Source organism: Mus caroli, unplaced genomic scaffold (genome assembly GCF_978045245.1).
Source record: "Mus caroli unplaced genomic scaffold, Mus_caroli_1 scaffold_3, whole genome shotgun sequence".
NCBI classification, from domain to species: domain Eukaryota; kingdom Metazoa; phylum Chordata; class Mammalia; order Rodentia; family Muridae; genus Mus; species Mus caroli.
This window is the reverse complement of record NW_028227258.1, coordinates 74,372,255-74,397,046: the sequence shown is the minus strand read 5'-3', so window position 1 is coordinate 74,397,046 and position 24,792 is coordinate 74,372,255. Positions and strand designations below refer to the sequence as shown.

The window sequence follows — 24,792 nt, the reverse complement described above, 5'->3', positions numbered from 1 at the left end:
GGGCTGAGTGGGGACTAGCTTTAGCTATCTGGGGAGGGGAGGGGGACAGCTGACAGGCCTGGGAGCCTCCGGCAGGCTGATAATTGTGGAATGGTGGGGCACAGTGGTAGGTAGGGTGGTTCCCATTTAAAATGAGGAAGATGCTGTGGCCTGAAATGTTGGGACAGTGTCACCAGTATCACCAGTGGTTGATAGAGCTCAGAAATGTTTAGGCCACATGAGGATTTCTTCTTCGAGTTGAGAGTTTAAATTGAGACCTACCAACAGGCTGATTGATGCTCCAGGTTTAATCTTCCAAGCTGTTCTCAATAAGCTTGACTCTGCAAAACAGGCCTTCCCTCTGCTTGAAGCCGGAAGGAGTTGTTTTGGCTCCTAGGCCCTTGAAATCAGCTGGAAGCACATGATGCCCCTTCCCCCATGAGCTGGGTCTGGCTTTGCAGTACAACTTTGCTAAGTGTCTGCCTGGCCATTCCTTCCCCTTTCCCTCTTCGACCCTTCCTCCTTAAAAGTCCTCTATGGAGGTGCGTTTTGTGGATATTCTATACATCCTGACTGGATAGATAGGTAGGTGGTTGGGAACTAATAGTCCAATGGAAACTAGTATTTGTGAGGTAGGAAGGAATATCTGGAAGTCTACCTATCTATCTATCTATCTGTAAGTCTGTAAGTCAGCAGTTGCTCTCTCTGGGTTAGTAAACCTTTGGCTATACATGCTAATAGTAATTTCCTTTTGACTGTGGAGTGCGGCCTAAAACATAACAATGTCTCTCAAACACCACCTCTGTGTTGTCTCAGGGTCCCAATTAGATCTGTTTAGTAGTGGGGGTTAGGGGCGGGGAAGGAACTGCCTTGCAGTCAGGAAGAGCGGGCAACCACAGAGGCAATGTGGCTAGCTGGCATCTCCCTTCCCTTTTCCATTGTGGTCTTCTGAAATTTGCCCCTGGGAAAGGATAACTGAAGCTGTCAGAGTGAGAAGGTGAAGGGTTTGCATGTCTGCCCTTCTCTCCCTCTTCTTAGACCTGGGGGATTAGTATACTCAAATTAAGATTTGAGGTGATGAATATTTTCTGTTAATTCAGGGGTGTGAGCAGATGGGAACCAGGAATTGAGGGGTGTGAGAAGGAGGCAGTGAGGGCTTCTGGGTTAATGTGAGATGTTCCTCTAGGAGCTTGCATGACTTCACAGATACAGACCTCAGGTCCCAAGCGCTCTCATTAGAACATTGCTTCTTTGAACCTTATGATGTATCTCTCTGTGAGGTAGACAAGTCGGAAGTCACTGCTCTCATTTTGCAGATGAGGAGACAGTGGATTCCTGGTTTGTGGATTCCTGGTTTGTTGAGTGCCATTTAGCGTTGTCTGAGGAGTGTCAGGATCTAGTCTAAAATCTTAAGTGTTCCAATTCTGAATCCCTGTCCTTTCTGTTGCCCATCCTGTCTGCAGAGGTTTATAGACTCACCATTTAGAATGGGTAAGGCACCATTTTGCTCTCTCTGGCAGTTGGGTGAGGCAGTTGTCAAGTGTCCCCCTGTACTTTGTACCTATAATCTCTGGAGTTAAAGCACTGTGTTATTCCATGGGAAGGCCTTGCTTGCCTTTACCGTGCCTGATTCTCTGCCACAGTCAGTCCTGAAACTGAAGTCCCCTTCTGGCTTTGTCTTGCTGGCCTCCCTGATCTTGCAGTAATGGAGTCAAAGTACAACTGTTGAACTTGATGTCGCAGGCTCTGTACCTTGTGAATGTAAATAATTCACAATGTTTTTTTTTTTTTTTTTTTTTTTTTTGTCACTCCAGCTGGCTTCCCAACTTGCTGTGTATCTGGGACTTTCAATCTTGCTTCCGCCTCCTGCATGATAATTTAGTCTGATGCCACACTGGAGTAACAGATTAGAAGGAAGTGTTTCGAATTATGGTGTCAGGAATTCTATTCTCTTTTAGCTTGCCAATATATTGTGTGAGATGGTGTCAGGGTTTTAGAAAATTATTCATTTCGTCCTGAGAGCAGGCGATCTAATTGGAAAGTAGACACCGTGCGTGGCACATGCTTATGACTCCAGCACTTGGGAAGCTGAAGCAGGAAGGATTACAAGGCTGAAGCCTGTGCTACTTAGAGAGTTTGAGGCCAGCCTGAGTTACACCCTGGCTCAACAATACAACACTCCAAAGGCCACAGAAGTACTAGTCCACTCTGAATGCAGTGTTGCTTGGCTTGCTTTTGTCCTGTCCGCTAAGTTCAGTGCTTGGTGTGCAGTCAGTGATCCGTAAACACTCCAGTCTTGTGTTGAGGTTAAGTGAACTTACCAAAAAGTGTGAATTCATCCACTGAAAGTTGTTTTAATGACTTGGTTATGTAGTTAATCTAGGGTAAACTTTAGCAAAAACTTCTTTGGTGTTACGTATTTTCTAGAAGATAAAAGGACAGGCCGGAGGATCATATAGCTAGAGACTGAGTGTGCCTTAAATAAAGGGCTACCTGTCTGGCAGTCTTTTACATCAGTTTTCTCCTGTTGAGTCATGGAAGTCATTCCCTGGTCTGCGGAAGTCATGGAGTGGTTTTGGGTGATTTCTCTCTTTGTGATCATCAGTTGTGAGAGATGAGATGAGATGTGGCTACCCCTGTCCTCGAAGTTTTTGTTTATAATCTTTTTTGCCCTTCATCTTAATTTCAATATTTTCTGAAAATGTGTTTGGTGTTGTAAATAGAGATTATGCCCAATACCTCGGGGTAAATGTTCTTGGGGCTGGGCAGGGTAGGAGTTTGTATCTATAGAACAGCTTTTCTCTGCACAAAGGTAGTTCATGTGAAGAACAAACTAGAAAAAAACACAGTTATGCCAAGAATTCTTGGTCTTCTCCATTTATTTCCTCCTGTGTAGAACAGCAGTTCCACACAAGTGTTAGCTCCAGTTCACACAATTCTGGGTTTGCTATTTGAAATTTGCTTACTATATCTCCTTCCAGGGCTGTTGAAAGGCACAAACCAGATGAGAGAAGACATTCCAAATTGCTTTTTAAATTGTGAAACTATCTAAATTCTACGTGGTAAATTTATGGCTTTGTCTTAGCTTTGTGTACTACTTCATGAATTAAATAATGTAAAACAACTTAAAGCTGGTATGGTGGAGCACACCTTTAATCTCAGCACTTGGGAAGGAGAGGCAGATGGATCTCTAGAAGTTCAAAGCTAACATGGTCTACATATCAAGCCTGGGGCCAGCCAGGGTTATGTATTGAGACCTGTCTCAAAACAACAATAATAATGATTTTTAAAAGTTAAGAAGTATCATAAAATTCTATTATTTTGAGAAATTAAGGATGAACAGGGTTGTTGTTGTTGTTGTTGCAGAAATATACAAGGTGAGGAGAACAGAAAATAATACTGGGTTGGGTGTATAGCTTAGTTGGTAGGTAGCATACCTGCTGGGCTGCGGGAATAACTAGGTTCAGTCACCAGTCATTCCTATACTGTCAGCACTCCAGAAGTAGAGGCAGAGGATTGGAAATCTAAGGTCCTTGGCCTCATAGGGAGTCTAGGCCAGCCTGAGCTACAGACTCTGTCTCAAAAAGAAAAAAACCAATACTGAGAGGTAGGTGTGGTGGCCCATCCTCTAATCCCAGCACTTGGGAACTGAGTATGCACACGTGCATATGCTTGGTTCCGTGCACACATGTATGTGGAGGCCAGAGGTTGGTATGAGGTATCTCTTTCAGTCACATTCCATCTTATTTTGTAAGAACCTGGAGCTTGCTGGCTGGCCAGTGAACTCTACAAATCCAAATTCAGGTCCTCGAGCTTTCAGGGCCAGCTCTTTACCTACTGACTACTCCCCAGCCTCCTGAGAGGAAGGAAGAGAGGTCTACTTTGGCTAATTAGATGTCATTCTGTGGGGTGCAGTTAGAATTTGTTGTGGGTTTGCCTCCCCCCTCCACACACCTGCCCTTTTTTTTTTCAGGGCTGGAGGTAGAACCTAGGGCCACTGACAATCTAGGCAAGTACACTAGAATCCCCAGGAAAGATTTGATCCATTCCTTGTAGAAGAAATGCGGACCCCCAAATGCCAGGGATCTCTTCCACTGAGAGTCCTGTCTCTAGTGAGCTCTGGGATCAGCAAGCTCCAGCTATTTAACTTCGTTTCTCTTTACATTAGAAGAGTGGCCTCCAGCACAGCCATAATGACCTAGAGCAGCAAAGAGTAAGGACCTAGAATGCTAAGTCTCCCCCACAGCACACCCCTGTCTTTACCTAGAGTGTGATGGAGACAGTGGTAGGCTTGCAGATGAACCATTTGGCCATGAGTCAGTATTATGAGCCAGGAGCAGGCTAAGCTTAATTTTGATACTCAAAAATGTTCTGATAGAGCAATCTAATACTTTTTCCCTCTTCAAAGTACTATCAGGCGGAGAAACTGCCCTCCAGTTTAGGAGCATAAACAAAAAATAAAATAATTGTACTAATCAGAAACCAAAAGCAAATAGTGGGAACTGTATAGATAATCCCTAAATGACTGCACAGATAAGGGCTCTCTGGAGGTCAGCAGCTTCTGCGAAGCAGGGCTTGGAAACTGTGGTCTGGATAATGTCCCTGGCTGCTTTAAAGATCTAAGACGTGTGTGTGTGTGTGTGTGTGTGTGTGTGTGTGCACTTGTGTGTGTGTGTGCACTTGTGTGTGTGTGTGCACTTGTGTGTGTGTGTGCACTTGTGTGTGTGTGCACTTGTGTGTGTGTGCACTTGTGTGTGTGTATGTGTTTAAAGGGGTTGTTAACCCCAAAAATCTGTAAGAAGACATGAGTTATTTTCATTTATACTAGCTGATTCTACTTCACATTATCATGATAACATTACTATAAAAATATTTTTACTGGGTTATTATTTTAAAAAATTTATCATGTAGCTTAGAAACTTACCTCTGGATGCTGTGTTGGTTGGTTTTTGTTTTTCTTTATTCAGTGGATGTTTGTTTATTTCAATTTTTAATTTAAAAAAAATTTCAAGCAATATATTTTGCTCACTTCTCCTAAATTTTTAAAGTTTATTTCTTTTTATATTATGTACATAGGTGTTGTATCTGTATGTATGTGTGTACCATGTGTGTGCAGTGCTGTTGGAGGCCAGAAGAGGGTGTTGGATCCTCTGGAACTGGAGTGACAGATGGTTGTGAGCCACCATGTGGATGCAGGGAATGGAACCCTCCTCCTCTGCAAACCAGTGCTTCTAACCATCGAGCCATCTCTCCAACCCCCCAGCAAGTGCTTCTAACCATTGAGCCATCTCTCCAACCCCCCAGCAAGTGCTTCTAACCATTGAGCCATCTCTCCAACCCCCCAGCAAGTGCTTCTAACCATTGAGCCATCTCTCCAACCCCCCAGCAAGTGCTTCTAACCATTGAGCCATCTCTCCAACCCCCCAGCAAGTGCTTCTAACCATTGAGCCATCTCTCCAACCCCCCAGCAAGTGCTTCTAACCATCGAGCCATCTCTCCAACCCCCCAGCAAGTGCTTCTAACCATCGAGCCATCTCTCCAACCCCCCAGCAAGTGCTTCTAACCATTGAGCCATCTCTCCAACCCCCCAGCAAGTGCTTCTAACCATTGAGCCATCTCTCCAACCCCCCAGCAAGTGCTTCTAACCATCGAGCCATCTCTCCAACCCCCCAGCAAGTGCTTCTAACCATTGAGCCATCTCTCCAACCCCCCAGCAAGTGCTTCTAACCATTGAGCCATCTCTCCAATCCCCCAGCAAGTGCTTCTAACCATTGAGCCATCTCTCCAACCCCCCAGCAAGTGCTTCTAACCATTGAGCCATCTCTCCAATCCCCCAGCAAGTGCTTCTAACCATTGAGCCATCTCTCCAACCCCCCAGCAAGTGCTTCTAACCATTGAGCCATCTCTCCAACCCCCCAGCAAGTGCTTCTAACCATTGAGCCATCTCTCCAATCCCCCACCCCCCCTCCCCCTTTTTTTTTTTTTTTTTTTTAAATTACTGCATTGGGGAAAGACCCCAGCTTGGACCTGTAAATGTCTTCCTGGACACTCCCTTGTCCCACTGGTCAAACAGGATGAAAGAAGTTGATGATTCTAGTCTTAAAAAAATAAAATAAAATAAATAAAAATAAAACAAAAGATTGTCAGTCACATTGGTGTTTGTAGGAAAAATTCGAGATTCTTGAGTTAACAAATATGGGTGCTGGGGTCAGCTTTACTCCCAGCTACATGGGAAAATGCTTGCCTGCTCTGACTCTTCATTTTCTTAACTAGAAAAATGAGTCTATTGAGCTAGCTAGTCTCAAAGATTTGAGCCTTAAAAGATATTATGTCCCTAGAGTATCTGGAAACAATGTCATGTTTCCAGTGAACCAGGACTTTTTCTTCAGGAATAATTCTTATGTCTCCCTGACACTCTGATTTGTGTGGGCACTGGACATGCATATGGTACACAGACATGCTTGCAAATAAAAAATATATATATATATATATATACATATATATATTTTATATTATTATATATATATATAATATATATAAAACATTATAAAATATTATATATATATATAACAAATAAATCTAAAGACAATATTGTAAGCAGGCAGGAGCGAGCAGTTTTAAGTGGAAGGGAGAGGAAGCCATTTGGGGCAAAGGGAAGATGAGCAGAGCTTCTGGAATGGGCGTGGACTGGAAATGGTGCTTGCAGGCCTGTAGAACAGAGAAAGGTAAGTTGATAGTGTATACGAGGTGGAGATTCGTTCAGATTTTATGGGGGAGTCCACTAAGATTTATTATAGAGCGACTTTTAAAACAATATGTAAAGTCAGTGTGATGTTTCAGTGGACTAAGGCTGGCTTGCCACCAAGCCTGACAACCTGAGTTCAATCTCTGCAACCCACATGGGGAAAGGAGCCAATTCCTGGTCTCTGGTCCCCACATGTGTGCTGTGTCAGTCATGTGTGTGCATACACACAATTAAATGTAATACAAGACCTAAAATAAACGGTGGGTAAAGAGCAAATCCTTGTGTTGATGTGTAAATTAGAAGAGAGTTTACATGTGGGAAGGCTAGCTGGAAGTTTTTGTAGCAATCTTTGCCAGAGATGTGTCAGAATGGTTGGTGACAGTGACAGTGGAGAAGATGCTGGATGCAGGAGGCATTATGGAAGGACAGTCAATGCTAGAGCTGAGTTTAATGTGATTCCTGACTGTGAGACTAGTTGACTGGGAAAGGGACAGTGCTATTGATAGGATAGAAGCTTCATTAACAGTCACTTGTCTCACACTGGTACCCAGCAGTTCACTGAGTACAGACTTTGAATAAATGATAAATTTGTTTTTAGATAATTGCTGAGACTCTTGGGTTGGGCTACTTCTAACAAAGAGTCCTTCAGTGCAGTCTTTTTAGAGAGACGAGGAAAGGATAGTTTGTTTGGGGTAATCTCTTAGAAAATTGGGCCACGCTTTGAGAAGGTTAGTGTGTATTTGATGGATCCTGATTGATCATTCATACTCTATTCCTAAATGTCATTTATACTTGAGGGATGTAGAAGTCATGCTGATAGATGGATATAGAAGATAGAGGACTTTAAGGTAAAGGTGGTTGTGTGAGCCCTACTTGGCCACTAACTAGCTCTATTCAGGATGAATTTTGTAAAAGCATTTTGTGAATTTTATAGCATAGTGGTTAAGTGTTGTCAAAGAAATTGATTTGACAAGGACTCAGATTGGTCTAAATTTAACCTCACTTGCCACTGTAAGACCCATGCTTGGGTTATCCATTAGTCCTCTGTCGACTCTATTGAGAACTGACCATAATGGCTCTGAGATCATAGTGTACAAAGCCAGGAGTGGTTGAAACTCTGGTAGCTAGCTAGCATGGTGGCGTACACCCCTAAACCCAGAACTTGGTAGGCAGAAGTAAGTGGATCTTTGAGAGTTTGATGTCAGACTTGTCAATACAGTGAGTCCCATGTCCCAAGACAAGGAAGGAAAGAAGGAAGATAGATGACTTAGGTGTCTTTAGATCTCAGTCCAATGCACATTCTGTTTTTCTTGAAACCTACTGTAATTTTCTAGGCCTAGCTGTCTAGCTTGGAATTTTTGGCTTCCTTCTTCCTCTCAGCCTATAGCTTACAAATTATGGTAGTATTGCCATTTCCTACCATAATAAGGTAGACTACCTGTTTTCTGAGCCCATAACATCCATTTTTACCCCTTTGTATCAAATGTTCTATCTCCTCTAACCTCATTAGTCTTTTATTTCCTTACTGATTAATGCCATCAAATTCCACCGTACATCTGTATTATTCCTTCTTCACATATAGCAGTTTAAGTCTATTATTCTTTGTTTGTGCAAAAGAATTTATATAAAAGCTTATTTTAAAATAAACTTTAAAAAACTTGCAAATAAATAAAAATATTACACACCAAAATTAACCAGACCTAGAATTTACAGCTTAACCTATATACAGTTAGAATTAGCATTCAAATCAGAAATTGTGAAGCACCTCACTGAATTTATTAAATTCTTGTTAAATGTATGCACTTATCCACTATCAAAACCAAGAAAAAAAAATCCTCAGCAGAGTTAGAACTAGAAGAACAATTAGCTGTGTGTCCTCTTTCACAAATATGTCCTTACCCTTTCTGTTTAGCTTTTCAAGTTCTCTTTTCTTCATGTCACACTGCACCCACAAGCACATTTGCTCACATATATGTTATTGTCTAGAGACAATTGTCTAGAGATATAAGAGAGAACATGTGATTTCTTTCATTTTGAGATTATGTGACCTCATTTAATGTATAATACATCCCAAGTCCACCCATTTTTCCTGTAATTTTTTAACTTCATTTTTCCTGACAGCTGAGTAGTCAGGAAAATATATATATATATTTGTGTGTGTGTATGCGCGCACACACACACACACACACACACCAGATTTTCATTATTCTTTTATCTGACAATGAACATCTAGATTGATTCTAAATCTTTACTATAGTGAATAAAGCAGCAGTAAAATAGAATCAGAATTTATATAAAAGTTTACACATAGCCTGTAGCACATAGAAAACTGTGACTTAAAAAGCCAATAAGAGGTGCTGTCTTGCTCTTGTTTTATATTGGTTATCACATCTGGCCCTGGCAGTCAAGGCTCAAAACAGTGTGTCTTTTCTGCCTTTCTGGGTGGTCTTGTAGTTCCCAGTTCTTGTTATATTAGATATTTTTTTAACATAACAAATACTGTTTCTAGACTTGAACTGTAGCTCACTTTTGACATTGTTGATTTCCTACAAGGATTTCAAGAAAATGCTGCCAGACAGGCTGAAGAGATGGCTCAGCAGTCAAGAGCATTGAGTGCTCTTCCAGAGGACCTGGGTTCAATTCCCAGCAACTAACAACTGCCTGCAGCTCCAATTCCAAAGCATCTAATGCCTTCTTCTGGCCTCTGCTAGTGTCAGTCATGTGTATGGTACACAGATACACATGCAGGCAAAACACTGGGTACACAGTAGTTCTTGTAGGGACAGGCGAGCCTTGTTGGAGGTGTTGCCTTATTCAAGTTTTAGGGGTCTCCCCCTTGGCAGCTTAGTTTCTAGACCGCCTTTCCCCACAGGGGTCTGCAGACAGGATCTACCCTGCTATTGTCCTGCCTACCCAAGGCTGGCTCCATTCATTCCATAGAGCAGGCCCTTAGAAGCTTCTCTCCAAGAGACTGCGGCTGCAGAAAAAGGTCACTGTTGTTCTGGGAGTGGTAACTGAAGAGAGTGTAGTGAATAGCTCTGTGAATGGGACCTTGTATGAAGCAAGAACTTCAGACCCTCTTTTCAGAGCCCCATAGACAAAGGAAAACACCACTTAGGTTTCAGTGTCCTCTCTAGAACAGGGTTTCAGTATTGGGAGAATTCATTCATGTTGTCCCTCAGATAAGGGTGGTGTAGCAAATCTTTCTATGGCATGCAAACACATGGATTCCATATGAATAAGATGCCTACTGTGGTGTCAAAGAACTGATGATTTTGTTGAGAGGAGGCAGTTGTGAGATAGTACTGAAACTTACCCCTCTGATAGCCATTTGGAATATGTGGGAAGGACACCTTTAGGGTTACAGACGTCCTGGAGGAAGAGACCTTCAGATTGAGACGCGAAATGATAGCCAGGAAGGAGAAAGGAAAAGAAAACCCAGGCAAAAACCATCTTCCTCTGGAAGAGCTCTTCATTAATTTAATAGGATTAAATCAAAGAGTAAACTTGTCCCCAAACTGATCTAAAGTTCTGGATCTTGAATAAGAAGGATCTGTGGAATGTTGTTGATTTCTCTTAAAATGTTGGTACGAGTTTGCAGAATGTCAAGACCCCACATGAACATGCTGCCTGGAGTGACCTGTTGTTTTCTACCCTGTAGTAGCCCACAACACAACCAGTCCTCTCCACTCAAGGCTTGAGATCTGTTCTACATACTTGGTCACTTCTCTTGAAGTGGGGCCCACAGACCACACAAGGTTGCCAGAGGGCCCGACCTTTAGTCTCAAACCTCGTCGTGGGAAAACTCCATGACAGTGGGTTCTAGGTTCTCTAGACCCATGGCTGAGTCTGAGGTGTGGATCTAGATATGGGTATGGCAGATATGCAAGGCCTGGCAATTCCTGGGTCAGAGGTTTTTCTAACACTTCATTTAGACCTTACAGCCATTTAATCAAGAAATCAGAAGCCAGAAATCCTAGCTTTTTTTGTTTACTCTAGCCTTAGGCTAATAGCTATTCCTCTGCTTGCCTAGAAATACATCTTTAAATTAGACCTGAACTTTAATTGATTTAAGGAAAGACCAAGACATGCCATATATATTGTTAGGTGTAATAGTATTTGAGGGAGGGGTGTGTTCTATGCCCCCTTTGCTCCTAAATAGCTGCAGGATGTTTGTATGCCCACTCTAGCCCAATTTAGCTCCCACATAATTGACACAGAGACCTTATTCTTATTAAAAGGCCACAGGCATCAAGCTGGGTAGGTTCTGAGCTAGTCTAACCCAACTAGGCTGCCTACTGCCCAGCCATACGTCCTGTTACTTGCTACCTGGTCTTGTCCTGGATCTCTCTGATCCACATGTGTCCTCATGACTGCTCTCATAATCCTCCTGGTCCCTCCATATAGTCTCTCTAACACCTTTTTCTCGTCCTCTCTCACTTCTCTCCTCCTCTAATCTCTTTGGTACTCCTCACTGGGCTTGGATGCCCCGCCTCCTCTAGGGGCATTATTTTCTTTGGGGGCCCAAAGAAAATTGACCAGTCTTAAGAAAGCTGGCTGTACCATTTGTAGTCCAGTCTCTGTGCTGTGAAAGTACAGGGCTCGGATGAAGTCGGCTGCCACAGTCTTGAGATGCTGGATGACCTAGTGGTTTTGAAATTGTCCCAGGCACAGATTTTTGAGGGAACAGCCTTGAGGCAGTCTGAGGTGGGTGGGATCAGGCAGGATGCTGAAATGCGCATGTCTCAGCATTCTTCTCAGCATCCCCAAGGTTGACTCTTGTCTGGGCCACTTTAACTTCATTAATGTCTGTAAACCTATAAACTTTCATAGGTAGTATACATTTCTGCATTCAGATATGTATGGAACATACAGTGTGCATAATCAGCTAAGCATGATTCTTTGTTCTCTGTTCGAGCAGGTTTGTTTGATTGATTGTTTCGTAAGTTAGTTTAGACCGTATAACCAAACTGTAATATCAGTTTTTATCCATGTCATTTATTTAAAAAGGACGGCTTGACAAGTCTTAAGGATTCTGTAACCAGCAAGATTTATTGACTATGCTTTGCCGAAGTCCTGGCTGGAGACATTTTCATGTCTTAGCCTGTCTCAGAACTGATCCCATGTAGAGGGTTCAGCAATTCATGTTACCTGTTTTGTTGGTTTTCCTGATTTCTTTCATGTCTGCAGTCAGGATCTTCAGGGTATCTCCCCTGTCAAATCTGATTTTTACTAATTTTGAAGGAATCCTTAGCTTTTCTTCTCCTGTTGAAACAAATATAAAACCTCTTCCCCAGTGTAACGAATTTCCTTCCATTCTGAAGTTATAACATATATATGCTAATCTGTCTGTCAGTCCTTGAAATCCAGCATATTTTATCTATCTATGGGCGATCACATATCCCCCTTTTGTTTTATGAGTATATTTTTTATTTCTGTATTCTCAATTAACCTTTGCTTAGTTTTTTTTTTTTTATTTCTATGAACTATCCTCTTAGTAGCCATCTCATTTTTTTTGTAGCCATCTCATTTAATAAGCTAATAACTATCCTACTAGCTAGCAGTGGCCCTTCCTATAAATTTTGAGAGCCAATTTTTCTTGTATCTAGTTTATGGACAGTCAGTAGCCGTATTTGATATCAGGAATATCTCCCATTTTATAGCTCGTCCTTGAAGTTGGAGGTGTATTAATCTTTCTGTTGCTGCAGCAGATCTCTTCCCTATAAATTTATGGCTGTGACAGCCATATATGACTTTAATTTTTCTATTTGATCTTCTGATCCTATATATTTAAACCATCTTATATTTTGTTTTATCTGGGGTAAAGTTCTAACCCCATGAACTTGAAGAGGTCAGCCTGGAGGCCACGGTTTTGGTGAGAGTGTGGTAGCATCTGCTCCTGTGTCTACCTTTTTTTTTTTTTAAGTTTAATATTATCCATAAATACCTTAATTATGGCTTCTGATTATCTATAAAAGTTCACCAGAATGTCTATATTTTGACAATCTTTAGGATTTTTGTTGTATTTATTGGAGCGGCTCTATCTCTGTTAAATGTTTAGTTAAGTTTTGAACAATGTTGCTTGTCCTATCAGACTTTAATTTTCTGCTTGCTCTCTAGAACAGTTTTTTCCTCAGCTGACAGGAAACAAACAGCTCCTGTTGTCTCTGTTGGACCTTGAGTAAGGCCCTTGGGCAGCATTCTGACAGTAATTGCCTCAAATATCTCTGGGTGATCTACATTCATAAGCCCTGTGTCTGCTCTTTTGATATATTTTACATATCCTAGGAAACTTTTCCCCTAGATTATTATTATAGAAAATATTACCCTTAGAAACTGTTTGCTTACAGTTTCTTTTAAAAAAGATTTTATATGTAAGTACATTGTAGTTGTCTTTAGACACATCAAAAGAGGGTGTTATATCTCACTATGGATGGTTGTGGGCCACCATGTAGTTGCTGGGATTTGAACTCAGGACCTTCAGAAGAGCAGTCAGTGCTCCTACCCACTGAGCCATCTCACTAGCCCCCTTGCTTATAGTTTTTTAGGAAACTTCTTCCTGGTCTTTCACAGCCAAAGCATTGGACATTCTGAGCTCTCAACCCTTTTGCAATTGCCTTTCCAGTCGTAACTGAAAAATCATAAGCATTTGATTCAATATCTGTGGTAGTTTTAATCCATTCATGAGTAAGTATGGATCTGGCCTTTAAAGATCTAATAGCCTTTTTATATTTAGTATTAGCATTTTCAAAATCTAAAGATTCAGTTAAATTTTCTCTAGCATCTGAATCTGATATGTTCTATTTTCCCCTGAATTAATTTGAGAAAATTCTCTCTTTATTTTGATTTTTAAAATCCTCTAATCTCTGTTCTATTGCCTGTAGCTCTGCATCCCGTCTTTCAATCCACTGCTTATCTAAGTCTGCTTTATTGTCATCTTTCTAAAAGAGGACATATACAATGGCAATCATTACTAAATATATAATTATTTCTATGCTGGTAATTGTAATAAAACCAAGTGAGATCCAAATGCTTTCTTCTACAGTGTTTTCCAGTTTTTAATATGGAAGATATTTTCTTTTTAAATCTCTTAACTCTCTCCTTTCTATGGAGACTTGTGTTTTTCTCTCCTTTCTTTGGAGACTTTATTTAATATTTCTCCCTATGACTTTCTATATTCAGTTTCCTTTCTTCTGAGTTGAAGCATAATTTTAAATAGATTTTACTTGATCAGAAGTTTGGCCGCACTTGATCTCTTCTGTGTGTTGTGTGCTTCCCTCTGCAGTTCAGCTCAGACCTTTCTCACTGTGATTGGCCCAGGCCCTGTCTTTTCCTTCACAAGAAGAGACATTACTGCCTTCCACCTGACTTTGGCCTTACACTGGCATGCAATCCGACGGTTTGCCTGGGCCCATATGCCAACCTGGGCTGGGCGGCTGCTTGCTTGAGGTCATTAGCGGCTTCTGCCATCCCCGTCCGCCCGGCCCCTAGGTCCGCATTTCCACTTGCTGTATTTCATCCACACGCACCGGTTGGCAGCTCTGAGAAGTTTCTGGGCCTGCAGCAGCAAGCTGGGGTACATTCCACACACTACTCTATGCTCACAGCCCTCGGCTTAAGTGCCAGGCAGCCAGCCATGCTGCACCGAGGAGGGGTCTGTTAAAGGAACTGCAAGCACCAGGTCTGCCTGAGAAACTACAGTCGCTAAGAAAACAGTTTTCCTCAACCTTCTACCTGGAACTTTTCAAGCTCTAAGACTAGTTCTTTTTAAGTTTGGATTTCTGTGTAAGTTCTACACCCTCTTTGCTCCCAAATAATTGCTAGGCAGAGCCCATTTTAGCTCCCACATAATTGACACAGAGACCTTATTCTTATTAAAAGGCTACAGGCACCAAGCTGGGCAGGTTCTGAGCTAGTCTAACCCAACTAGGCTTGGTCTTGTCCTAGATCGCTCTGATCCACATGTCCTCATGGCTGCTCTCTCTTCTCTCTCTCCTCTCTCCCTCTCTAGCCCCATGGAACCCTCACTGGGCTCCAGTGACCCGCCCCCTCTGTCCTCTCCTGCCCAGCCATAAGCTGAGGAGCTCTTTCTTAAGCAATTAGAGACGACGGAAAACAGTTTTTACACAGTATGGAGACCTGAGAAACTTGACCATGCCAGCCTCCAGACTGCAAACAGATGTCTGGGCATAGACATCAGCATCTGAATATACAGTGCTCAAGACCAACCCCCAACAGTTAGGGCGTGTTCTGGGTGCTGGGGGTACGTTACACTGGACATTCTGTTGGAAGTGAGTGTCAACAAACAAGTAAAAAATTACCAGCTAAACTGCAAAGACCTGGATTCATAAGTGTTTCGAGAAGGGCAGGAAAGATGTGACGGAATAAAGGAAACGTAAGAGACAAGTAGGGAAGGACAGTAACCACCAAGGAGAAAACACTTCAAAGATGGAGACTCTAAGAGCAAACGCTAGTGTAGTGCTCTCAGTGCTCGCTGGCTACGCTTAGGCACTGTAGATTCCCAGGTCCCGTTTATTTTATGTTTCACATTTGTTTATTTTTCTTGTGTATAAGGAAGAAAGGTGCATGTGCCATGGAACAAGACTGAAGGTCAGAGAACCACTAGTGGTAGTCCATTTTCTCTACTACCATATCAGTTCTGGGGTTTAAGCTCATATCATCAGACTTGTCAGAAAGGACGTTTGTTTGCTGAGCCATCTCACTGCCCCGTCAGCCCTGCTTTATAGATAGACAAGGAGGCTTAGAACGCCTTAACAACTTGCCTAATGTCCTTGAGCTAGAAAGTGATGGAGTTAGGGATTATTTTTTCTTTTTAATTCAGTGCTTAGCAAGCTCTGTGAGAACTAGTATTGTTTTCCTACACTCTTAGCAAGGCTTAGGTAGCAAGCAGTTGGAAATCTTGTGAGGGAACAAGGCTTCTGCTTTGTTGGACAGTGGTAAAGATGGCCTCTTGGAATCAAGTCTCCTGAGTTGCTCCATATCTTCCAGCTAAAATCCCCTTGCCTTATAAGCTGAGGTTTGTCGTTGCCACCCAGGAAGAGGGGAATCCTGCAGTTGTCTTCAAGTTGGTTTATGATGGGGGATGAGTAGTACTCTGGGGCCTCGGAAATGTCAGAGAGGTTGAAAACAATCTCAGAAATGGCCTGGCTCTCTACCACCGAACAGTGTCTTTATCTGCTCAAGGCTTATCTTCATATGTAGTACACTTTAGTAGCTAAGACTGTGTAGTAAGTAAATGATTAGTAAAATATTACTGAAAAATATCTTTCTCTTGTTCTTTGCTAATTTCAGAAGTCTATAGAATGCATCTTGATTGTACCCACCCCTTATGATCCCCTTCCCATTCCCTCTGGACACCTCTTCCAAAGTGCCCCTCCCAGCTTATTTTTTATAACCACTGTGTCCGGTTAATACTGCAGGTGACATGTTGACTCATCTTACGCAATGCAGGTAACCATAGCTGCAGGAGGTTTATGAGTGCAACAGCCATGCTATATCCAGAAGACAACATTACATTCTTTGTGGCGCATCTTTTGCGATATTTCCTGAGCTTTTGGGTGGGGAGGGATGATACCTATGTCCTGTTCAGGGACACCCAACAGTCATTTATTCTCAGCAGTTCGGCCAGTCTTGAGTCTCTGCATTAACTGTTGCCAGCTGCTAAAAGAAGTTTCTGACTGAGGTTGGAAGCAGTACTGTCTAAAACATAAGTATTATGTTTAGAAGGCAGTTTGTAACATGTCCATTTATAAAAACAGCTCTCTTGGGTTCCACCCAAGGGTCTATGACTTCCCAAGCCATGGACTTTTGACCAGGTTTATGTACCAGACATGAATTTCCTCCCGTGGAGTAAGCCTCGGACCCATTCAGAAAACAGTTGGTTATCCTCAGACCTTCCTGTCAGTATTGCACTAGTGAGTACGTCTTGCTTGGCAAGTCGGTGTTGTAGAATTCAAGATCCACTTCTTGGTAATATCACTGATGGCATTTCTCCTTGAAACAGCCTGACTAGACCCTTCCAGCACTGTGAAAGCTAGTAAGCAGGGGGAAGGTTTTCAGATCAATTCTAGGTTGATTTCTCCATGTCTTCAACAGTAATATCTTACCACACAGCTATAGTGGTCAACCAAGAACAGTGATGGTAGACTGCAAGGTGGGAAGGGGTGTTGTAGGGATATATCCCATAACTGGCACTGAGATTTTCATTCTATAACCCATGTCTTTTTAGGAGAAATCTTATCCACATGTACAGCTTTTTGTCCTTTAATTATGCTTTTTAATTAGCTTATAAAGTAGTGGATTTCTGTGAGGTTTTTAGACATACCTAGTTTTGATTAACCCACCATCTGTTCTCTCCCTCCTACCTCCTCATTCCAGTTCCTCCTTAAGCCTTTCCCTCCAATATGTCCCCTCCTTCTAATTCTATATCACAGGTTCTTCTGTCCCCTCACTCCTTGAGGCTTCCCCCTATACCTTCTTCCCTCCTGACCTCTACTGATACTCCAAATTGAACATACAAATCTAAAAATTTGAAACTAGGATCACATATGAAAAAACATATGGCAGTTGCCTTGCTGGACCTGAGTCACCTGACTTAATATAATGTTTCCAGCTCCATCCATTTTCCTGTAAAAAAAATTCATAATTTCATTTTTTCTTTGCATCTGAATAAAATTCTATTTTATATATGTACCACATTTCATTATCCATCACTAGTTGATGGACCTCTAGTCTGACTCCATTCTAGCTGTTGTGATTAGAGCAGTAATGCACATGATTGTGCATCTCTCTGCAAGAGGTTGTGGAGTCCTTTGGGTGTACCCTCAGGAATGATAGAGCTAGGTTGTTGGTAGTTCTGTTTTTAGCTTTTTAGAGATATCTCCACACTGACTTCCATGGTGGCAGTCATGTCTGGTTTTGCATCAACTTGACACAAGCTAGAGTCATAAGAGAGGAAGGAGCTGCAGTTGAGGAAATGTCTCTGAGAGCCAGCTAGAAGGCATTTTCTCAGTTTGTGATCAGTGGGGGAGGGGCCAGCCCATTGTGGGTGATGCCATCCCTGGCTGGTGGTCCAGAACCTACTGTGGATATTTCATATGGGTAGAATCATATTTCCTTTATTGGTATGTTTATTCAGATCCTTTGTATTTGGATTATTTATCTTTTTTATTATTAAAGAGTAGAAACAGTTTTAAGGCTGGGAATATAGCGCTGTCTGTGGTAGAGTGTTTGCTTAGCATACATGCGGCCCTATGGTCAGTTGTCAGTACCTCTTGTATTCGTGTGTGTGTGTGTGTGTGTGTGTGTGTGTGTGTGTGTGTGTGTAGAAACCTCAACCAATGATACAGTTTTAGGCTGAGTCCTCTAACTTTTATTGGCCTTTGTTTCATTGCCTTTCTAGAACGATATTTATTTATTTGTGTGTCTGTGAATGGGAGAGCAGGTGTAGTCAGAAGACAGTCTGTTCTCTCTACCATGTGGGTCCCAAGAGTCAGACTCAGGCCATCAGCTTAGGGCAGATGCCTTATCTCCTGAACCCTTTGCCCTTACTGAGCTTAAAAGTGTAAAAGCTGGGTTTGATCACAGAATAGGTTTTACTGTTGCTGTTGTTTCTTTTGCTTTGAGACTTGGTTTCATCTCCCCCAATATCTGAAGGTGGCCTTGAACCCCTGATTCTCCTCTTTCCACCCTCCTAGTATTTCTATTATGGCATGCACCACCATTCCCAGCTTCAGCTCTAGTAGTATTCAGTCTGGTACGTTGTTCGGGGTTTGTACTCAGCATCTTGTTTCAGTACTGTCTATTAGGAGTATGAATTTTGTGTCAAATAGACCTATATTTCTCATTTAACCCTTTAAAGCCTGGTTTTTTTTTTCTGTTTAGAAAATAAGAAGATTAAGTGATACACCACTTAGTAAAATACCTGACATTAAGAGTCCAATAGCGTCAGTTTTTATTATACAGTCCTTACCTCATCTGAAAGTCTGCAGCTGGAATCTGCTCCCGGGACGGGGGAGCTTTGGATGCTCACCTTATCCTTTGCTGCGTATCCAGCTGCCCCAACAGGAACTTTGTGTGGTATTACTCATTTACTTTGCTTATTTTTCTCAGGGTTGATTAGACTGAGCTGAACAGTTGCTCTCAGTTGGAGTCTGCTACAGCTGACCATGCAGAGATAGATAGAGCAGGGCTTCAAATACGACTCTGGCACCTGTGCTGACGGGACTCTAACAGCCAGGCCTCGAAACAGCTAGAGCTCCTTAGGCAACTCTTGCCTACAACTCTTGCACACGCTCTGTAGAATCTCTCCATTTCCCTTCTACTTGGTGCTAGACTCCATTCATTGTGACTTGAGGTTTTTCTGAGCAAGCACTCCCAGAACATTTGCAGAGCCTCAGGCGTCTGCTAGTTGGAGTTACAAAGGCCTGCTCCGAATTAGGGAGGAAATGGAAATAAGCTGCTGTTAGATAGGTAAGTATGGAAGTAGGTAGGTCAAAGAAAAGTTCAGTTCATTGACAGTTGGGAATATCTAAGTGATATATTTTGATCACTTCTCCCCTTCTTACCGTATCTGATTCCCTTTCTACTTCCTCTAAACCCCTCCTACTTTCATGTCTTTGTTGTTGTTTTGGTTTATTGTGACTCCGTGTGTTTAATTAGGGTTGTTTTGCACAAGCTTTGGAGGGGGAACATGGGCAACTACCAGTGGCTACCCCACTGAAGAAAATGACTTGTCTCCCCCACCAGCAACTGTTACGGGCTCCAGGAGGGATTAGGCTTTCTGATCCCCTCCTTCATCCATAATGGAATTCTGATGGGCTTAATCTTGTGTGGGTCCTGTGTAGGCAGCTAGCTGCCACGTTCCGTGAGTTCACGAGTGCAAAGGCCACACTGTGTCCAGAAGTGTTTTACAGAGCTGCTTTCCATCATCCTGCTCTGACGTGCTTCCCTCCCCCTCCTCCCCATGTTCCTGGGAGGGCTGATGTAGGTACCTCTTTAAGGCTGAAACTCAGCTTCTTGATGAGGGTAGTGAGGCTGTAGATAATCATTTCGCTCTTTCATCATTAATTTGATTTTTTGTCCCTCCTCTCCTTCAAATGCTAGTTCAGAATTTTTTTTTTTTAAATCACTAGTGGGGGCAGTTAAGAGCACTGACCACTCTTCCAGAGGGTCGGGGTTCAGTTCCCATCACCCACGTGGCAGCTCACAACTGTCTGTAACTCCAAGATCTGGCACCCTCACACAGACATGCAGGCAGGCAAAAGAACAATACACATAAAATAAATAAATATTTACTGGTGAAGTCTTACTGAATTAACTCACCGTGATTGGGTTTCTTCCTAGATCTCTCCCACATGGGTCCTTGTTGACTCTCACACGGCATCTGATTGTTGATTCGTGTGCCTCTTTTTTGCAAATACTTTTAGAGTATCTGCAACTGGATCTTGTATTCTCTTTTTCTCTTTTTAAGATTTATTATTTTTATTTTATGTGTATTGTGTTTTATCTCCATGTCTGTCTGTGCACCATTTGAGTTCCTAGTGCCAACAGAGGCCAGCAGAGGGCACTGGAGCCTCTGGAGCTGGACTTATAAGCAGGTATTATCAGCCATGTGTGTGCTGTGAATGGAGCCCAGGCCCTCTGCAAGAACAGATCGTGCTCTTATCTGCTGAGCCGTCTTCTGAGCCCTTGCTCTGTGTTCAAGCACTAACAGACAGCCGCCTGAAGTAGATGCTGAAATTTCTAGTTGTTTTTCCCAGGAACTTCAGTGTTAACAACTTTGTCTTGGTTAAAACTTTTCATAGATCTTCAGACTGATCCCTTACTCTAGTACAACCAGTCCTGCACACTGAGGAAGTCTATACATCACACTCCTTTGTTCTCCCAAATGGCATTCTCCCTTAAAGACATCTGCAGGTAGAGGGAAATATATTTGCCTGGTACTTGCTGATTTTGGAAAGTGCTTTAACAATCTTTCTGATATGTGTTTTATTTGTTGGTTGGCTTTTTGAAGTAGGTCTCACTCACTGTGTTAGCCCAAGCCGTCCTAAGTCACTGTGTAGTCAAGGCTGACCTCAGCCTTTAAACAATCTGCCCTCAGACCTGAGTACTGTGATTACAAGCATGAGCCCCCATAGCCAGCTTACAGTTCTTATTAAGTTCTTACTAAGCTAGGGTGTGTGTATAAGCACTAAAGCTTGACACTACCTAGAGTGAACGTAGTGCTCAGACTCTAAGGCGTCAGGGGAAGGCGTCTGGTTCCCTTCCAGTTTGGTGGTGTTCTTACCCAGAACTCGGAAGAGTCCCCAAAGGACTGGTCTCAGGAATCTCTCTGCTACCTCCAGTCTTGAGTGGAGATTCTCTTTCCTCCACAATTGTAGCACTCACTCCTCTATGATGATCTGAGACTCTGAGCTTTGTTTCTTTACTCTGTGGTCTTTTCTGTGCTGCTCTGATATTTATATCAAAGATTGTGTGGCTTGGAGCATTATCATTGTCTTGGGTTGAGCAGAGTACTAAGTACAAAACTGATAATGTCTCCATCAGTGATGGCTCTGCCTCCAGATTGGAGCTCCCACCTGTGGGGTTTCTTTGTGGAGTGTCGGTGCATTTAGTTTCTGTCCCAGTGATTGGATGATTGGTTTGTTTTACTAGAGTGTGGACACTTGGTACCTTTTATTAGGGTGCTGTTGCCAGAACCAGGATATAACCCAGGCAAAGAGTAAGACCCCACTTAATAATCATTGCAGTACCATTTACCATGTGGCACCTTTATTGTTCAAGGCAATCTCCATCTACTACTGAACTGTATTGTCACTGTCTACTTAGGAGGAAGAGCTTAGGGGTGCAGACTGAAGGATTGCTTTCCAGATGACCTTGGTTTCCATTTCCTCCTCTCCTTGGCTACCCCAGGGTACTATTTTTGGCAACTCTTTTAGAGTAGCCTCCCTTTGGATACAAGCCTGTCCTCCCTTGAATGCCTTCCCTCCATCCTCGTGATTAATTGGGGAGCTACTTTCTGCATGGTCACCTAGTCTGTCCTCCACTTCTTGGAGGGCCTTTCATGTGCAAGCTCTATGGTTAGAAAGTGAGTTAACTGGGGCGAGAAGATTACCAACTCTAAGGCTAGGAAAGATGCAATGAAGGGGTGCTGAGGAGGAAGGGATGAGATAACGCCTGCTGCAGTCAGTGGTCCTTTCCCTGGACCAGCCTTCTGCACCATCTGCAATACCCAGCATCTCCCTGGCTCGGCTCTGGCCCTGTTGTGTATTCCTTGCTCTTCTGCCTGCTGTGGAGAAAGTAATGGAGGTAAGTTATCCTGGCACTTGACTAACCTACAGACCAGTTGGGAAGGAAGCAGAAGGCCTTAGAGAATTCAGTGCTTTCTGAGTGGACAGGTTAAAGGCCTTGGCCCTCACCAGGAATGTCACTGAGGGGCTTGGTGAATATGAATAGCCTCCTCTCCTTTCCTATTTGACTTTGAATTCATACTTGGCAGTTAATGGCTCCAAATAGAAATGTTTATTGGTCCCAAGTTGATGTGCTGAGACTGTACTTGAGGGAGGTTGTAGAGATTAAATACTGATAATTACATGCTTAAGCCAAGGTATGTGGTCAAAATATGAAAAGAGTAGTCATACAGGATGCCAGAAGAGTGACATCTGACACATCTTCTCAAAAGTTCTCTCTTACTAGGAATAGACAAGGGTCAAGGGCCTAATTACTGAACTAATAATCTCTATTTAACTATGCCACAGACACAGAAAGGAGCCTATTTTTGTTTCCTTCTCCTGTGCATTCAACCTTCGATATTGTTGGTCAGAGATGAAGTATTTAAATTAAAATGTAAAATACTTATTAGCAGGCTGAGCACCTTCTGTAATAACAATTCTGAAATTTTGGTTTCTTTCAAGCACACACACATAGACACACACACAAATATTATAAGAATATATCTTTCTTTTAATCCCAGGTGTGGGATATGGGGCTGCTTCAGATTGTGCACAGCAGCTGACTATGATTTGCCTCAGACTCTAGCAGGGGTGTGATTTTGGCAGCTGCAGATAGATTCTGCAGCTGTTTGATGTTTGGAATTCTGGGGACTTTTCAGAGGGTTTATAAATGCTAGGGCCCCAAGAGGTGGGGTGACTTGTTGTTGGTTGCTGTTGGTCGAGGTTTGTTAAGTAGTCATGTGCAAAGAAGACACAAGAAGAAGAAATTAGATAGTCTGGTGGTAAAGATCAAACTTGTCCCAAAGAACTCAGTGTCCCTGATCAGCAGGAAGTAGTCTAATGATGACGCTGCCCTCTTCCCGACCACGGACTTTATTCAGGGATCTCTTTCCTTTCTCCTCTATCCTTTTTCCTCTCCTATCTAGTATTAGGGGTTAGTTAAAAGGGTAGAAGAAAAGGAGTGAAGAGTGGGGAGAAAAAAGAATCCACAAAGTAGCCAAAGGCAGCTACAACCTCCCATATCTACAACAGTTTTTTGAGGATCAGTAAATTGGCTGGTTTAATTGCTGCCTCATTTAACCTCCATGATGTCAGAGTCCCAGCCACTTATTTTGAGTTATAATAATCCCTTATGTTTGTGCAACACTTTGCAGTTTTATAGTTGAGTTTTTTGTTTTTGTATTTTTAAACATAGGTTGTTGTTTTGTTTGTTTGTTTTTTTTATAAAAACAGCCTTAGTGAGATATCATTGCACAATGAAATTCACCCCTGGGGGTGTGCAGTTATCACTGTTACCTAATTGCAGACATGTTCATCACCCCCAAGAGAAACCTGTTGGCTGTTAGCAGTCACCCACCATACACTTACACAGACCCAACCACTAACCTACCTTTTGTTTCTGTGATTTACCTAGTTAAACATTTCCCATAGAAAGAATCACACAATATATTATTTAACATGGTATTTTGAAGGTTCATTGTTTTATAGCATGCTTCATCCTTTGTATTGCCAATTAATATATTGTTGTATACTTAATACTACCTTTTGTTTTCATTCATTTGTTGGTTGATCGTATTTGGGAACAATGTGTTGTAAGTAATACTGCTGTGAGTATTTAAGCACAACTTTTTGGAGTTGTGTTTTTCTCTCTTGTGGATATACACCTTTGATGGAAATTGCTGTATCATATGGTAACTCTGTATTTAGCATTTTGATGTACTGTCCACTGTTTTTCAGGATTGGAGAGATAGTTCAGTAAGTAAAGTACTTAATGTGCAAATGTGGGGACTGGAACTCAGGTCCCTGGAACCCAGGTAAAGCTGGGAGGGTACAGTGGCTTCCTCACTTGTGAAGCATGGGGTTTAAAAGTCTGGAGCCAGTGGGATAGAGAGCTCTAGGTTCAATGAGAGACCCTACCTCAACACAGAAGGTAGTATGCATTCCAGGAAGACCTGAAGTGACCCTCAGGACTTCATCCAAATGTGCTCTCACATACAAAGCACATACACTCACATACACCCCCTCTAAAACATGTTTTCAAAAGTAGTACCAGCCAGGCTGTAGTGGCGCACACCTTTAATCCCAGCACTCGGGAGGCAGAGGCAGGTGGATTTCTGAGTTCGAGGCCAGCCAGGGCTACACAGAGAAACCCTGTCTCGAAAAACCAAAAAAAAAAAAAAAAAAAATAGTAGTACCAGCTTTCAACAGTCTATGAGGCTCCGCTTCCCCAGCACCTGTCTGAGGGCTTTGTCTGCAGTCATTCCCTGTATGTACTGGGATGTCTGTTAATGGTGTTGAATGTCTTTTCATGTGCTTATTGGCCCTCTGTACATTTTTTATTCAAATCATTTGCCTTTTGTTTTTACTTTGAGACCAAATCTTTCTGTGAGTACCTAGCTGGCTTTGACCAAGCTGGTCTCAAACTTAGAGTGATTCTTCAGCCTCTGCCTCTGGGATGCTGGGATTCCAGCATGTATCAATACTTAGCTCTCTGCCCATGTTTTATTTGAATTGTTTATCCTTTTATTGTTGAGTTGTAAGAGTTAGTGATGTTGCTGTGCTTTTGATGTCAGATCCAAAGCCATTGCCCAACTT

General features: G+C 42.4%; 1 protein-coding gene across 9 annotated transcripts in view; it reads left to right on the top strand.

Annotated features, from left to right (window-relative positions):
• The window catches only part of Arhgef11 (Rho guanine nucleotide exchange factor 11), a 125,405-nt gene that overhangs the window by 1,539 nt on the left and 99,074 nt on the right, over positions 1 to 24,792 (top strand). The gene's annotated exons all lie outside the window — the stretch shown is intronic.